Raw genomic sequence first — 15,780 nt, forward strand, 5'->3', positions numbered from 1 at the left:
GGGCCTATCTTGCATTAAGTTGCTCTTTCTCTACACCCTACTACATTCTGCACTCTCGTTTCCTTCTCTATGAATGGTATGTATAGCGCGCAAATAACAATACTTTTCATTGTATGTTAATACACGTGACAATAATAAATCAAATCAAATCAAATCGAATCAAACTCATCTCCTGGTCCTTGTTTCACTTACACTTCAAGTTCAGTAGTGTTTTGTTGCTTTTATTTCTGTTGTCCTGGGTCTTGTCACTATTGACTTGTCATTAGCTGAGTCAGAGGTAGGTAGAATCAAATATGTGCAATTGGGGTTCTTGCCTGCTTGTAACATCCTCCACCCCCACCACCCATCCCGTCACTGCCCTCCCACAACCCCTCTCCATCCCCCCTGCCAGCCCACCCCATCAACCCCCTCCCCCACACCCCCACTCCACCTCCCAAACCCCCGCCACCCCGGGCTAGAGAGCCTCCAAGATTTCATGAAGCAACTGCCACATCTTGTCAATCAGGCACTTCACAAGTCAATCTTGGACCTCTCCCTGGGATCAAAGGACCTCAAGGGTATATATTCCACTTGTCAAGAGTTAATGTCCAATCAGAGGCTTGGAGCTCTTCATTGCTCAGCAGCATCATGAAGGAGGCCTCAGACTGATGAAGGGCCTGTGTACAGGTCAGTGATAGTGGAAGGAGAAGTAATCAGGGAGGGGTGGGGAGGTCATGGGTGATGGACGGGATGGTCTCAGGAGATGGATGGGGAGGTCACCATGAGGGAGTGGGGAAACCCTGGGGAAGGGGTGGGGAATTCACTGGGGAGGGATGGGGACGTCACTGTGAAGGGGTAGGGAGATCACAGGGGAGGGTTGGGCAGGTCACGGATGAGGGGTGGGAGCTCATGGGAAGCTCCAAGGGTCAATCACAAGCCTTCCTGTCACAGACTTCTGACCACAGGGGAGGCACGAGATACCACCTCCTACGTCAACCTGAGGCTAGGGCAGGGGAATTACTCAGGGCTGGGGAAGTGGGGGGGAACAATTGGGCCTTAGGCCAATCAGGATTACTCCGATAGTCAGGGAAGTGTACTGTAAATAAAGATTCAAAGATTATTGTGCTGTATGGGGAGAGATGTTTTCCTTGGTTTGGAATCATCTCTGGATAAGTGTATGGCGGTCTTGTGACGCAGTGGATAGCGACCCTGCCTTTGTGCCAGAAGCCCTGGGTTTCAATTCCACTTCAGGACCTGATGGCCAAGGAAGATGCATCCATAACATTCCAAACAGGATGAGTATCAGCCCGCAACACCCTCCCAGTTACACACCAGTGGCAGGCAGTAAGAGCAGGAGAGGCTCCTGGGCAGCTATGTTTGATGCTGAGAAACTCCTCTCAAGATATAAGCCTCTGCTGACACATTGGTGACCTATTCCAGGAAAAACTCACTATGGCAACAGGTGAAAATCTGTCTCCTGCACCAGAAGGAGGAATAACAAATGGTAGGTGACTCTATCACTGCTAACAAAGGTTTAATGTAGATCTGGTTCATTTTGCGTGGGTTTTAAATGCCGCAAATGTCGCTTGCCATGTAAATCTGGGGGTGACTTAGTGAAAATTTAACTCTTCTTGCTAATCATCAGCAAGAAATGTGTCTATAAACAAGTGTGACTTATAGGAGGTAAATAGACAGGCAAGTTAACTTGCTCCAAATGCAGTTTTAACAAATTTATTATCCCATTGACCTCACAAATCCTCCCACAGTCAGAAAGATTAGGTATTGTATGAGGACGGAGGTTTTCCTTGGTAGGGAATCATCGCCAAGTAAGTGTATGGTAGCCTTGTGGCCCAGTGGATAGTTACCCTGGGCCACAAGATCCTGGTGGGAGGGAGGCTAGTGGGGACCCACTGCCTTCCCACCTCAACCCCAATTAAGTCTATGACAGGAAGGCTTGCGATTGATCCCTAGTCTCTCCATGACTTTCCACCCCTCATCCGTGACCTGTCAAACCCTCTCCTGCGACCTCTCTGGTTACGTATATTGGCAATGTTAAATTCTCCCTCAGTGTACCCAAACAGGTTGGAACATGACAATGAGGGGATTTTCACAGTAACTTCATTGCATTGTTAATGCAAGCCTACTTGTGACACAAGTTAATGTGTAATATTGCATGGTCAAATCTGAACGCCAGTATTTTTTCCAATACAGAATTAGTCCCAGATGTAATGAGTTCACTTGTTTACATTTCAATTTGTAAAAACCTGGGTGGAAGAAATACACTTCCATTTCACAAAGTGTCACTATTCATGTTGTTGCACAAATGGAATTAGATTCACCAACCCTGACATTATCCATTCCTGCCGATCCATATCCACTTTTTTATCTCTGTGTCCAATATTCATTAGGGCATGAAAGGCAAATAATGTCGATGGGGATGATGTTCGTTCTGTCAAGCCCTAACTTATTGGCCATGTCGTATCTGAACACTTGGGTTGCGATATTAAATGAATAGAATTTAAACAAAAATAAATGCTAATTTCTCTTAGAAGAAAACTGATTGAATACATAAAATGCCTTTGGAAAGAGAAAGTGAACCTTCTTATGTTCCTTCATTTGAATCATAGAGGTTTACAGAGTGGAAACAGGCCCTTTGGCCCAACTTGTCCATGCCGCCTTTTTTTAAACCATAAGCTAATCCCAATTGCCTGCATTTGGTCCATATCCTTCTGTACCCATCGTACCTGTGTGACTGTCTAAATGCTTTTAAAAAGACAAAATTGTACCTGCTTCTACCACTACCTCTGGCAGCTTGCTCCAGACATTCACCACCCTCTGTGTGAAAAAAATGCCCCTCTGGATACTTTTGTTTCTCTCCTCTCTCACTTAAACCTATGCCCTCTAGTTTTAAACTCCCCTACCATTGGGAAAAAATATTGACTATCTAGCTGATCTGTGCCCTTCATTATTTTATCAAACTCTATAAGATCACCCCTCAGCTTTCTATGCTCCAAAGAAAAAAGTCCCAGTCTATCCAGCCTCTCCTTATAACTCAAACCATTGAGTGCCGGTAGCATCCTAGTAAATCTTTTCTGCATTCTTTCTAGTTTAATAACATCCTTTCTATAAAGGGTGACCAAAACTGTGCACAGTATTCCAAGTGTGGCCTTACCAATGTCTTGTACAACTTCAACAAGACGTCCCAACTCCTGTATTCAATGTTCTGACCAATGAAACCAAACATGCTGAATGCCTTCTTCACTACTCTGTCCACTTGTGACTCCACTTTCAACGAGTTATGAACATGTACCCTAAATATCTTTGTTCTCCGCAACACCCTATCATTAACTGAATAAGTCTTGCCCTGGTTCAACCATCAAAATGCATCACCTCGCATTTATCTAAATTAAACTCCATCTGCCATTCATCGGCCCACTGATACAATTGATCAAGATCCCATTGCAATCGGAGATAACTTTCTTCACTGTCCACTATGCCACCAATATTGGTGTGATCTGCAAACTTACTAACTATGCCCCCTACATTCTCATCCAAATCATTAATATAAATGACAATAACAGTGGATCCAGCACTGATTCCTGAGGCACACCACTGGTCACAGGCCTCCAGTTTGAAAAACAACTCTCTACAATCACCCTCTGGCTTCTGTGAAGAAATCAATTTTGTATTCATTGAGATTCTTCACCCTGGATCCTGTAAGATTTAACCTTATGCAATAATCTACCATGAGATACCTTGTCAAAGGCCTTGCTAAAGTCCATGTAGACAACATCGACTGCACTGCCCTCATCTACCTGCTTGGTTACCACTTTCAAAAAAACTAGGTCAAACTCCAATCTGGCCATTGTTATTTTTGTCCAAGGCACTAAGTGATTTCTGAGCTATCTTCTCTTGTTCCATTGTCCTTCCAAGTTCTGCTTGAACTTGGGTCCCCAGAGTATTACCCTGGGTCTCTGGATTACCAGTCCAGTGACAATGCCACTTTGCCACCACCTCCGTTTTAGATGGTACATACCGCTGCCACTGTGCATCAATACTTTAGAGAGTGAATGTTTGTGGATGCGGTGCCAATCAAATGGGTTGATTTGTCCTGGATGGTACTGGGCTTCTTGAGCGTTGAAGGAACCATCCAGGCAAGCAGGGAATATTCCATCACATGACCTCGGGGTCCTTGTGCATGAGCCGCAAGAACCCAGCTTGCAGGTGCAGCAGGTGGTCAGGAAGGCGAATGGGATGCTGGCCTTCATAGCGAGGGGGATTGAATATAAAAGTAGGGAGGTCTTGCTGCGGCTGTATAGGGCATTGGTGAGGCCGCAGCTGGAGTACTGTGTGCAGTTTTGGGCGCCGTACTTACGCAAGGATATTTTGGCCTTGGAGGGAGTGCAGAGGAGGTTTACTAGGCTGATACCGGAGTTGAGGGGGTTGAGCTATGAGGAGAGGCTGAATAAATTAGGCTTGTACTCGTTAGAGTTTAGAAGAATGAGGGGAGATCTCATTGAGACGTATAAGATGATGAATGGGATGGATAGGATAGAGGTGGAGAGACTCTTCCCGCTCAGAAAGGGTAGTAGGACTAGGGGGCACAGCCTCAAGATAAAGGGGGGGCAGTTTAGAACGGAGTTGAGGAGGAACTTCTTCACTCAAAGGGTGGTGAATCTCTGGAATTCTCTGCCCGTTGAAGTGGTGGAGGCTACCTCGCTAAATATTTTTAAGACGCGGGTTGATGGGTTTTTGATAAGAGAGGGGATTAAGGGTTATGGGGAGAGGGCGGGAATGTGGAACTGAGCCAAGACAGATCAGCCATGATCTTATTGAATGGCGGGGCAGGCTCGAAGGGCTAGTTGGCCTACTCCTGCTCCTATTTCTTATGTTCTTATGTTCTTATGTTGTGCCTTGTAGATGGTGGACAGGCTTTGGGAAGTCAGAAGGTGAGTTAGTCGCTGCAGTATTCCTAGCCTCTGACCTGCTCTTATAGCCACAGTGTTTATATGGCTGGTCCAGTTCAGTTTGTGGTCAATGGTAACCCCTCAAGATGTTGTTAGTGGAGGATTCAATGACGGTAATGCCACTGAATGTTAATGGGTGATGGTTAAATTCTCTCTTGTTGGAGATGCTCATTACCTGGCACTTGTGTGCTGTGAACGTTACTTGCCACTTGTCAGCCTGGATATTGCTGCATTTAGACGTGGACTGCTTTGGGGAGTCTGAATGATACATTGTGCAGTCATTTGCAAATATCCCCACTTCTGACCTTATGATAGAACGAAGGTCATTGATGAAGCAGCTGAAGATGATTAGGCCTGGGGCATTACCCTGAGGAAATCCTGCAGTGATTTCCGGGAACTGAGATCATCACAACCATCTCCCTCGTGTCCTTGTGTTCTCATCTTCAAAAGACATTTTGAATAGACACACCTTTTGAGGTAATTGAAAGTTGCTGTGAACATATTATGAAAGAAATACTTTCATAAGTAATTGCAAACACTGTCAGCGTTAAAACCACAAGACAATAAGCCATAGGAGCAAAAGTAGGCCACTCGGCCCATCAAATCTGCTCTGTCATACAATCATGGCTGATATTTTTCTCATCCCCATTTTCAGCCTTTTCCTCATAACCCCTGATCCCCTTATTGATCAAGAACCTATCTACCTCCGTCTTAAAGACACTCAATGACCTGGCCTCCACAGCCTTCTGTGGCAAAGAGTTCCACAGATCCACCACTCTCTGGCTGAAGAAATTCCTCCTCATTTCTGTTTTAACGGATCGTCACCTTAGCCTGAGGTTGTGCCTCTGGTTCTAGTTAAAAACAAACAACACGGTACACTTAAATAGATCTGGAAGAAAAAGACTTGAGGCAACTGACAAAGGCCATTTAAATTAAATGGTCAGAAACAAATCTCTTTCCAGCAAAGACTGATCATAGGGGAAAGTTGGAATGGACACAGAAGCCCAGAGAAGCATTTGTAAATTGGAGTCTGGAGACAGATAACGAATGATGTAGAAATAAATAAATCTGATCTCAGGATGTAAGGCATTGATTCCATTGTAGGGATTTATTGCCCATCTCCAGTGCATCATTGAGAAAGATGGTGATGGGCCTTCTGTCCTGTGGCAGTTTTATGCAATTGAATCGTTTGCCTGATCACTTTAGAAAGCAGCTAAGAGTCAAAGAACAAAGAAAAGTACAGCACAGGAGCAGGCCCTTCAGCCCGCCAAGCCTGTACCAATCATGCTGTCCGACATGGACCAACTGCCTGTATCCCTCAATACCCCGCCTGTTCTTGTGTCTATCCAGATATATCTTAAATTGGCAGTGCATTCCAGGGCCCCACCACCCTCTGTGTAAAAAAACTTCCCCCACGCATCTCCACTGAACCTTACCCCCCCTTATCTTGAACTTGTGCTCCTTGTAATTTTCATTTCTGACTTGGGAAAAAGCTTCCAACTGTTCACCCTATCTATATCATCATAATCTTATAAACTTCTATCAGATTGCCCCTCAGCCTTTGCCTTTCCAGGGGAGAAAAATCCCAGTGTATTCACTCTCTTCATAGCTAATACTCTCCACACCAGGTAACATCCTGGTAAACGTTTTCTGTACTCTCTCCAAAGCCTCCATGGCTTCTGGTAGTGTGGTGACCAGAATTGGCCAACGTATTCCAAATGGGGCCTAACCAATGTTTTATATAACTGTAACATAATTCGCTAACTTTCATACCCGATGCCCCAGCTGATGAAGGCAAGCATGCCTTCTTTCTTCACCACCTTTTCCACCTGTGCTGCCACTTTTACGGATCTGTGGAGCTCATAGGGTCATAGAATCATAGAGGTTTGCAGCATGTCAATAGGCCCTTTGACCCAACTTGTCTATGCTGCCCTTTTTTTTAAACCTTTAAGCTAGTCCCAATTGCCTGCATTTGGCCCATATCCCATCTTGTAGATAGTGCACACCACTGCTACTGTGTGTCGGTGGTAGAGGGAGTGGTTATTTGTGGATGTGATGCCAATCAATGGGACCTGTACTCCCAGATCTCTTTCTAGAGTGGGATGAGCATCGTGAGAGGACAGTTGGATAAGGACTGAAGGACCAGTTCTTACAAATTCACGTCAAACTTCATCATGTCCCCATTTGCTAAACTGAATGCAAGTTCTCCATTTTCTTCGCATTAGCTGGTTCAGAGGTGAAGAGGGTTAAATATGGGAAGAATCTCAGTGGGACTGTCACATCAATAATCTGAATTCATGAAATCAACATAAATTTGTAGATTGTGGCAAATTGTGAAATTCATATTCACTAAAAATCCCTTTAGAGAAGAAAATCTGTCTCCATGTGACTCCAGTTGGTTGACTTTTAACTGCCTTCTGTAATGGCCCAGCAAACCATTCAGCTCAAGGGCAATAAATGATGGTGATGACTGAATAAAAACAAGATGCACTGTAGGAATTCATCAAAGCTCCTTAGACAGCAGCTTCCAAACCGATGATTGTTACCATTCAGAAGGACAAGGGCAACAGATTCCTAGGAAAACCATCATTTTTTAAATTTATTCATGGGACATGGGTGTCGCTCGCTTGCCAGAATTTATTGCCCATCTCTAGTTGAGAGTCAACCACATTGCTGTGGCTCTGGAGTCACGTGTAGGCCAGTCCAGGCAAGGACGGCAGATTTCCTTCCCTAAAGGACATCAGTGAACCAGATCACTAATCAACAAGAATATCATGGATATCAGTAGATTCTTAATTCCAGGTTGTTTTGTTATTGAATTCCACTATCTGCCGTGGCAGGATTCGAACCCATACCCCCAGAGCTGAGTTTCCGGAGTAATAGTCTAGTGATAATACCACTAGGCCATTGTCTTCCCTTAAAATTGGAAGATCCCCCCCAAGTCAATCAGCATCCTGACTTAGAAATATGTCCATGATCGGATCAATAAAGAGAAGCATGCCATTGAATTTATAATTAATTCAATAAAATCTGGTGTTACTTGACAATCAGGCAATTGAGAGGTCACAGGTGGGTCTTCCAGGGGAACTATTTTTCTCAGTGCCACTGCAGTGGATGTGGCTGCTGGTGGTACTGAGCCCACCAGGGGATTGCAGAGCAAGGTGGGTGATGGCAGGAGGGGTTTCGCAGAGTAGGGGTTACAGGGGAGAGGGTATAGGGGAGTGATCAGCAATAGCATGGAGGTAACTCTCAGCAGGCACCCTCTTCTTAATGCTGAGACCTTTGATCAAGCATTGAACACCTTTAAACGAGAGACCCTTTACTGAGCGACCACAAACTACCTGCAGAGGTTAGCTCTTTGTGCATCCTGTGTGCCAGTAGGCTCATACACTGTGTGGTTAATGTCAATGGCAGCAGGAAGAAGTTCTTACTTGGGCATTAGTTGCCTCTTCAGGCCATTGATTGGTGGCGGGTTGGGAAGGTCAACCATGGTCCTACCCACTATGGACATTACCCGGATGGAGGTGACAATATGGCTCAGTCCCTAGCCAATTTGTCTCCCACCAGACTTGTTGTGGGGGAAGCAGTATTAGATACCCACTCATTGACTCAGGCACAGCCGAGTGAACAACTCAATTGTATTCATTAAGGAAGCTCGCCACCATTTTCCAAAGGGGGATTTGCAATGGACAATAAATGCTGTCTTGCTAATGATGCCCACATTCTGAAGGAAAATGAGGACTGGACACTCTGGGGTACTGAAAGCAGCAAGGACTCATATTAAGCCAACTACTGGCGTTGCCCAAAGCAATATTTGTTACGCCTGATAAAGGCAAAACCCTGCAGATGCTGGAATCAGAAACACAAAGAGAAAATGCTGGAAAATCTCAGCAGGTCTGACAGCACCTGTGGACAGAGAATAGAGCCAACGTTTCGAGTCTGGTTGACCCTTCATCAGAAGCTTTGTTCTGTCCGTACAGTTCGGGAAGAGTCTTTTAGTCCAGCACAGAGTGAACTTTGCTAACCATGAACTGTGCACCAGTAGGTTATAGATTATAGAATCATACAGTACAGAAGGAGGCCATTCGGCCCATCAAGCCTGCACCGACCACAATCTTGCCCAGGACCTATAGGGGGTTGAGCTATGAGGAGAGGCTGAATAAACTAGGCTTGTACTCGTTAGAGTTTAGAAGAATGAGGGGAGATCTCATTGAGACGTATAAGATGATGAATGGGATGGATAGGATAGAGGTGGAAAGACTCTTCCCGCTCAAAAAAGACAGTAGGACTAGGGGGCACAGCCTCAAGATAAAGGGGGGGCGGTTCAGAACGGAGTTGAGGAGGAACTTCTTCACTCAAAGGGTGGTGAATCTCTGGAATTCTCTGCCTGTTGAAGTGGTGGAGGCTGCCTCGCTAAATATTTTTAAGAAGCGGGTTGATGGGTTTTTGATAAGAGAAGGGATTAAGGGTTATGGGGAGAGGGCGGGAAAGTGGAACTGAGCCACGACAGATCAGCCATGATCTTATTGAATGGCGGGGCAGGCTCGAAGGGCCAGATGGCCTACTTCTGCTCCTATTTCTTATGTTCTTATGTTCTTATGTTCTTATAACCCCATGCATTCACCCCACCTAGTCCCCTGACACTAAGGGGCAATTTAGCATGGCCATCCGCCCAACCCGCGCATCTTTCGATGGTGGGAGGAAACTGGAGCACCCAGAGGTAACCCACGCAGACATGGGGAGGATGTGCAATCTCCACACAGACAGTGACCCGAGGCTGGAATTGAACCCGAGTCCCTGGTGCTGTGAGGCAGCAGTGCTAACCATTGTACCACCATGTAAAAAAGTTAAGTCTTTCAGGAGAGGGTGAGGGCATTAATCATAGAATCCTACAGTGCAGAAAGAGGCCATTTGGCCCATTGAGCCTGCACTGCCCACAATCCCACTCAGGCCCTATCCCCATAACCCCACACATTTACCCTAGGTTGTCTCCCTGACACCAAGGGCAATTTAATATGGCTAATCCACCTAAACTGCACTTCTTTGGACTGTGGGAGGAAACTGGACCATCCGGAGGAAACCCACACAGATATGGGGAGAATGTGCAAGCTGCAGACGTACAGTGATCCAAACCGGGAATCGAATCAGTGTCCCGTGTGCTGTGAGGCAGCAGTGCTAACCACAGTGCCATAATGCAGCCCAAATTAAGTGGGGGGGGGGGGGCTAAGAAATCAGTTGCCAGTCCAGCCGTCTCCTCAGAAGCAGAGAAGTGAGTTTGCAACTGTAATCCTGTTTTGTTTCTGAGTCTCTGGTCTAGAATGACTGTCACATTTATTGTGATAGGACTGTTTATCATACATCAGTTGTATCATGCCAAATACACATTGCCCTCTGTCACTGTCACTGATGGAGCACATTGCTTATACCAGACTCACTCACATGGAACAGGACACTATGATGGATGCTCAGGTGGTTTATTTGCTTTATCGTACAACATGACTGATGCATTGGGCATAAATAAGACTGTGCTTCAGCTTGGTTTTTTATCACAATGGATATCAAAGAAAATGCACGATTGGCTGTAGTTCACCAAGAAAAGAAATAGATTTCTCTTCTTACTGATTCTTCCGAGACAGAGCTATTTTCCTTTCGTTTTCCTGGTTGGGGAATGAATAAATTCACCTTTGTTTGGGAAGCCTGATTCAGGTTTCTTCCTGTCCCACTGTTTGGTCTGACCCGTGAAAATATGTTCCCTAAGCCATGAAACTACCGAGGGTCGTGAATGTAGCCCAGTCCATCACGCAAACAAGCCTCCTATCCATTGACTCTGCCTACACTTCCCACTGCCTCAGGAAAGCATAATCAATGACCCCATACACCCTTGACATCCTATTTTCCACCTTCTTCCATTGGGAACATAATACAAAGGTCTGAAATCACGTACCGACCAACTCAAGAACAGCTGCTCCCCTGCTGCCATCAGACTTTTGAATGGACTTACCTTATATTAAATTGATCTTTCTCTACACCCTGGCTATGACTACATTCTACACCCTCTCCTTTCTTTCACTCCTGTGTACTCTATGAACGGTATACTTTGTATAGTGCGCAAGAAACAATGCTTTTCACTGTATCCCAATACATGTGACCATAATAAATCAAATCATATCAAATCAAATCATGGCATGGTGGCACAGTGGTTAGCACTGCTGCCTCACAGCGCCAGGGATCCAAGTTCAATTCTCGGCTTGGGTCACTGACTGGGTAGAGTTTGTGCACTCTTCCCGTGTCTCAGTGGATTGCCTCTGGGTGTTCCGGTTTCCTCCCACAGTCCAAAGATGTGCGGATTAAGTGGATTGGCCATGCTAAATTGCCCCTTAATATCAGGGGGACAAATTGGATAAATGTATAGGGCTATGGGGATAGGACCTGGATGGGATTGTGGTCAGTGCAGACTTGATGGGCTGAATGGCCTCCTTCTGCACTGTAGGGGTTCTATGATGCTAAATCTGCAATTGTTATCTGTGGTGATAAAGAGCCAAGCTGAAGCATGGCCTTATTTATGTCCAATGCAAATGAGGGCAGCAAAGGTTCACCTCCCTCTTAAAATAAGGCTCCAGAGATGATGCCAGGAGTTATGTAGGTAAGTGGGTAATCTCTTCTGTCTGAACTAATAAATACAAAACTAATAGCAGAGGGTGCTGTCACAGATAATCACATATTCCCCCTTTAGTGTTTTCTCCTCTCGAAGATGACTCAGTATTGGGTTCCTCCCCCACAAGCAGCAATTTATTTTGTTTCCATATTTTGCTGAAGAGAGCTTTCATCATCTGTAAGCGCAACAATATGTCTGCCGTACAGTATCCTAGCCGAGCCTTCCCCTATCTCCCAGTGGCCACACACAAATGCGTTTTCCGGTCGGAGTCATTGGATGATCTCCGGAAGTAGTAGCTTCCTGATTTTCATAGAATCCCAACACTGCAGAAGGCGGCCATTCAGCCCATCGAGTCTGCACCAACAACAATCCCACCCAGGCCCTATCCCCAGAGCCCCAAGCATCTACCCTGTTAGTCATAACAGAGTGGTGCAGTGAAAGCGTGCTGGGCCCATAACATAGAGGACACTGTATCAAAGTCTTCCTCTGCTATCCCTACCCTCTATAAAGGTAGGGGAGTTTAAAACTATCAGGCATTGGTTTCAGGTGAGAGGGGAGAGACACAGAAGGATCCAGAGAGGCAATTTTTTCACACAGAGGGTGGTGAGTGTTTTGGAACAAGCGGCCAGAGGAAGTAGTAGAGGCTGGTACAATTCTGTCTTTTAAAAAGCATTTAGATAGTTACATGGGTATGATGCGGCGTATAGAAGGATATGGGCCAAATATGGGCAATTGGAGTTAGCTTAGTGGTTAAAAAAGAGATGGCATGGATAAGTTGGGCCAAAGGGCCTGTTTCCACACTGTAAATGTCTATGACTTAAGTCCCTATAACACTAAAGGTTAATTTAGCATTGCCAATCCACTTAACCTGCATTTATTTGGAACGTGGGAGAAAACTGGAGCAATCGGAAGAAACCCATGTAGAGACGGGGAGAACGTACAAATTCTGCACAGATAGTGACCTGAGGCCAGAATTGAACCTGGGTCCGTGTGCTGTAAGGTGGCAGTGCGAACCACTGTGCCACCATGCCACCCATTTTCTTTTTATCCCCTCCTTAATATCAGGACACTGAGGGCAGCCTACACAATAAGAGCAGGATTCATCCATCAGGACCCCATGAACCTGCTCTGCCAATCAATAAGGTCATGGCTAGTTTATGAACTCAGGTGACCTAATCAAAAGAAATAAAATTCTCCAGGAACCTGACCAGTTACAATTCTAATAGTTCCCAGCTTCGCGGTGTGTTGAGACTCCATGTCCACTCCCCCTACTGGCGAGATTCAGATTATAGTCTCTGTATTATGCACACTGCCAAAAATTACCAAAACTTACCTTTCCAGAGAAACAGGCGAGAAACAATCCCATTTTCAACCCGTTTACTCTTTCTGAGAAAATTCTGCCCTTCATGGATGGCACGGTGGTACAGTGGTTAGCACTGCTGTTTCACAGTGCCAGGGACCCGGATTCTATTCCTGGTTTGGGTCATTGTCTGTGTGGAGTTTGCACATTCTCCCTGTCTCTGTGTGGGTTTCCTCCAGGTGCTCTAGTTTCCTTCCATGGTCTGAAAGACGTGCTGATTAGATGGATTGGGCATGCTAAATTGGCCCTTAGTGTCAGGGGCAGTAGCCAGGGTAAATGCATGGGGTTATGGGGATATGGCCTGGGTGGGATTGTGGTCGGTGCAGACTTGATGGGCCGAATGGCCTCTGTCTGCACTGTAGGATTCGACGTGTCAGCCTCCACAGTGAGCCCAATCCAACTCTGACCATGATCAAAGCCTTACGCAAGCTTGCCTTCACCAAGGGCCTAGACACAAGCACCCAAACAGTGGCATCCTGAACAGTGAGTCCAGAATGGGAATACAGGTTGGTTGTTTTCTTAACAGGGTCAGGGATCCTACAGATTATTGTCATGTCCATCTGAACGTCCGAGTTGGGATCAACTAATTCAGTGCCAATCAGAGATATATCCTGGGGCACCCTTGGCCCATGAATGGGTGATGGTGGCAGAGGAGGAGTGGCGGGGAGTGCATATCATAGTGTCGCAACACTATGCAACATTTGTAGGGTCATTAAGAGGAGATCCCTTTCGTTAATTGTTAGTTTTGGAGTGCATCAAGGCTGCCGGCCTGCTCCGACATTCATTCGCTGTGCTTTATCTTACCAAAAGTGGTTGTTAAATTCCCCCATCCCTAGAAAGACTCATGAGGTGTGGCTCCTCTACTCCATTTATAAAGGGTCCAAATTGTGAATAAGAAACACTTTCCCCTTCTTCCTCTTACTGGGTTCGGGGTACTGCATAGGGCAGGGGATTGGGACGGTGGGTGGGGTGGGGGTGGCTGGGTAGTGGGGGTGAGTGGGAGTGGGGATGCGGATGAATGAACATAGAACATAGAACATAGAACATTACAGCGCAGAACAGGCCCTTCGGCCCACGATGTTGCGCCGACCAGTTACAAAAACAATGACCCACTAGCCTATACCAATCCCTTTTCGTCCATAAACCTATCCATAGATCTCTTAAACGCCCCCAAACTAGGCGCAGTTACAACCGCAGCAGGCAGGGCATTCCAATCCCTCACCACCCTCTGAGTAAAGAACCTACCCCTGACATCCATCCTATAACTACCCCCCCTTAATTTAAAGCCATGCCCCCTCGTGCTAGCTTTCTCCATCCGAGGAAAAAGGCTATCACTATCCACCCTATCTAAACCTCTAATCATCTTATATGTTTCAATAAGATCCCCTCTTAGCCGCCTTCTTTCCAACGAAAACAACCCTAAATCCCTCAGTCTCTCCTCATAGGACCTCCCCACCATACCAGGCAACATCCTGGTAAACCTCCTCTGCACCCTCTCCAAAGCCTCCACATCCTTCCTGTAATGTGGGGACCAGAACTGCACACAGTACTCCAAGTGCGGCCGCACCAGAGTAGTGTACAGTTGCAACATTACGCTGCGACTCCTAAATTCAATCCCCCTACCAATAAACGCCAAGACACCGTATGCCTTCTTAACAACCTTATCTACTTGATTCCCAACTTTCAGGGATCTATGTACACATACACCTAGATCCCTCTGTTCATCCACACTATTCAAAGTCCTCCCGTTAGCCCTATACTCAACACATCTGTTGCTCCTACCAAAGTGAATTACCTCACACTTCTCTGCATTAAACTCCATCCGCCACCTCTCGGCCCAGCTCTGCAACCCGTCTAAGTCTCCCTGCAGACTATGACACCCTTCCTCACAATCCACCACACCTCCGATTTTGGTGTCATCAGCAAATTTACTAATCCACCCAACTATACCCTCATCCAGATCATTAATAAAGATTACAAACAACAGTGGCCCCAAAACAGATCCCTGAGGCACACCACTCGTAACCGAAATGGGGTGGGAGTTGAGCAGATGGATGGGGTGTGGGCTGGGAGAGTGGGTGGGGGGGGGAGGAAGGAGGACAGTGCAATGAAACCTGAAAGTGGCAGAAACCTTTTCTTAATTTAAATATTTTTTTCCTCCATTCTTAAAGTTACAAAACCCAATGCTCAAAGTGGACCAGATAAACTTGAATCCATTTCTTGCTTACTGCAAATCACAATTTCAAAATCCAACTGACACCAATTCATGGCTCCCACAAGAGAGGCAAGCAAGGTGCAAGTTGAGCTTTGGGCTCTGCACCCCATCTTGGGCTTCAAGCCTGATGCTTGATCATAGCCAAAATGCAGGAGTGATGGAAATCAGGGCTTTGGGAGGTAGTTGTGCTGTAACAGCCTTGGTGAGTTGTTGCTGTGAATCCCACCGGCATTATAGCCACATTACATTGATCGTTGGTGCAGCCAGTGGATGAGGCATCAACCAAGTAAGTTGTCCCCTTCTGGATAGTCGTAGAATCCTACAGTGCAGAAGGAGGCCATTCAGTCCATCGAGTCTGCACTGATCGCAAAACCACCCAGGCCCTATCCCTAGAAACTCATGCATTTACCCTCACTAATTCCCCTGACACTAAGCAGCAATTTAGCATGGCTAATCCACCTAACCCGCACATCTTTGGACTGTGGGACGATATCGGAGCATCCGGAGGAAATCCACAGAGACACAGGGAGAACATGCAAACTCCACACAGACAGAGACCCAAGTAGGGAATTGAACCTGGGTCTTTGGAGCTTTGAGGCAGCAA

General features: G+C 46.1%; 1 protein-coding gene across 1 annotated transcript in view; it reads right to left on the bottom strand.

Annotated features, from left to right (window-relative positions):
- The window catches only part of sez6l (seizure related 6 homolog (mouse)-like), a 252,818-nt gene that overhangs the window by 134,099 nt on the left and 102,939 nt on the right, over window positions 1-15,780 (bottom strand). The window lies entirely within an intron of this gene.

This window comes from Carcharhinus amblyrhynchos, chromosome 20 (genome assembly GCF_965287045.1).
Source record: "Carcharhinus amblyrhynchos chromosome 20, sCarAmb.v2.hapA, whole genome shotgun sequence".
NCBI classification, from domain to species: domain Eukaryota; kingdom Metazoa; phylum Chordata; class Chondrichthyes; order Carcharhiniformes; family Carcharhinidae; genus Carcharhinus; species Carcharhinus amblyrhynchos.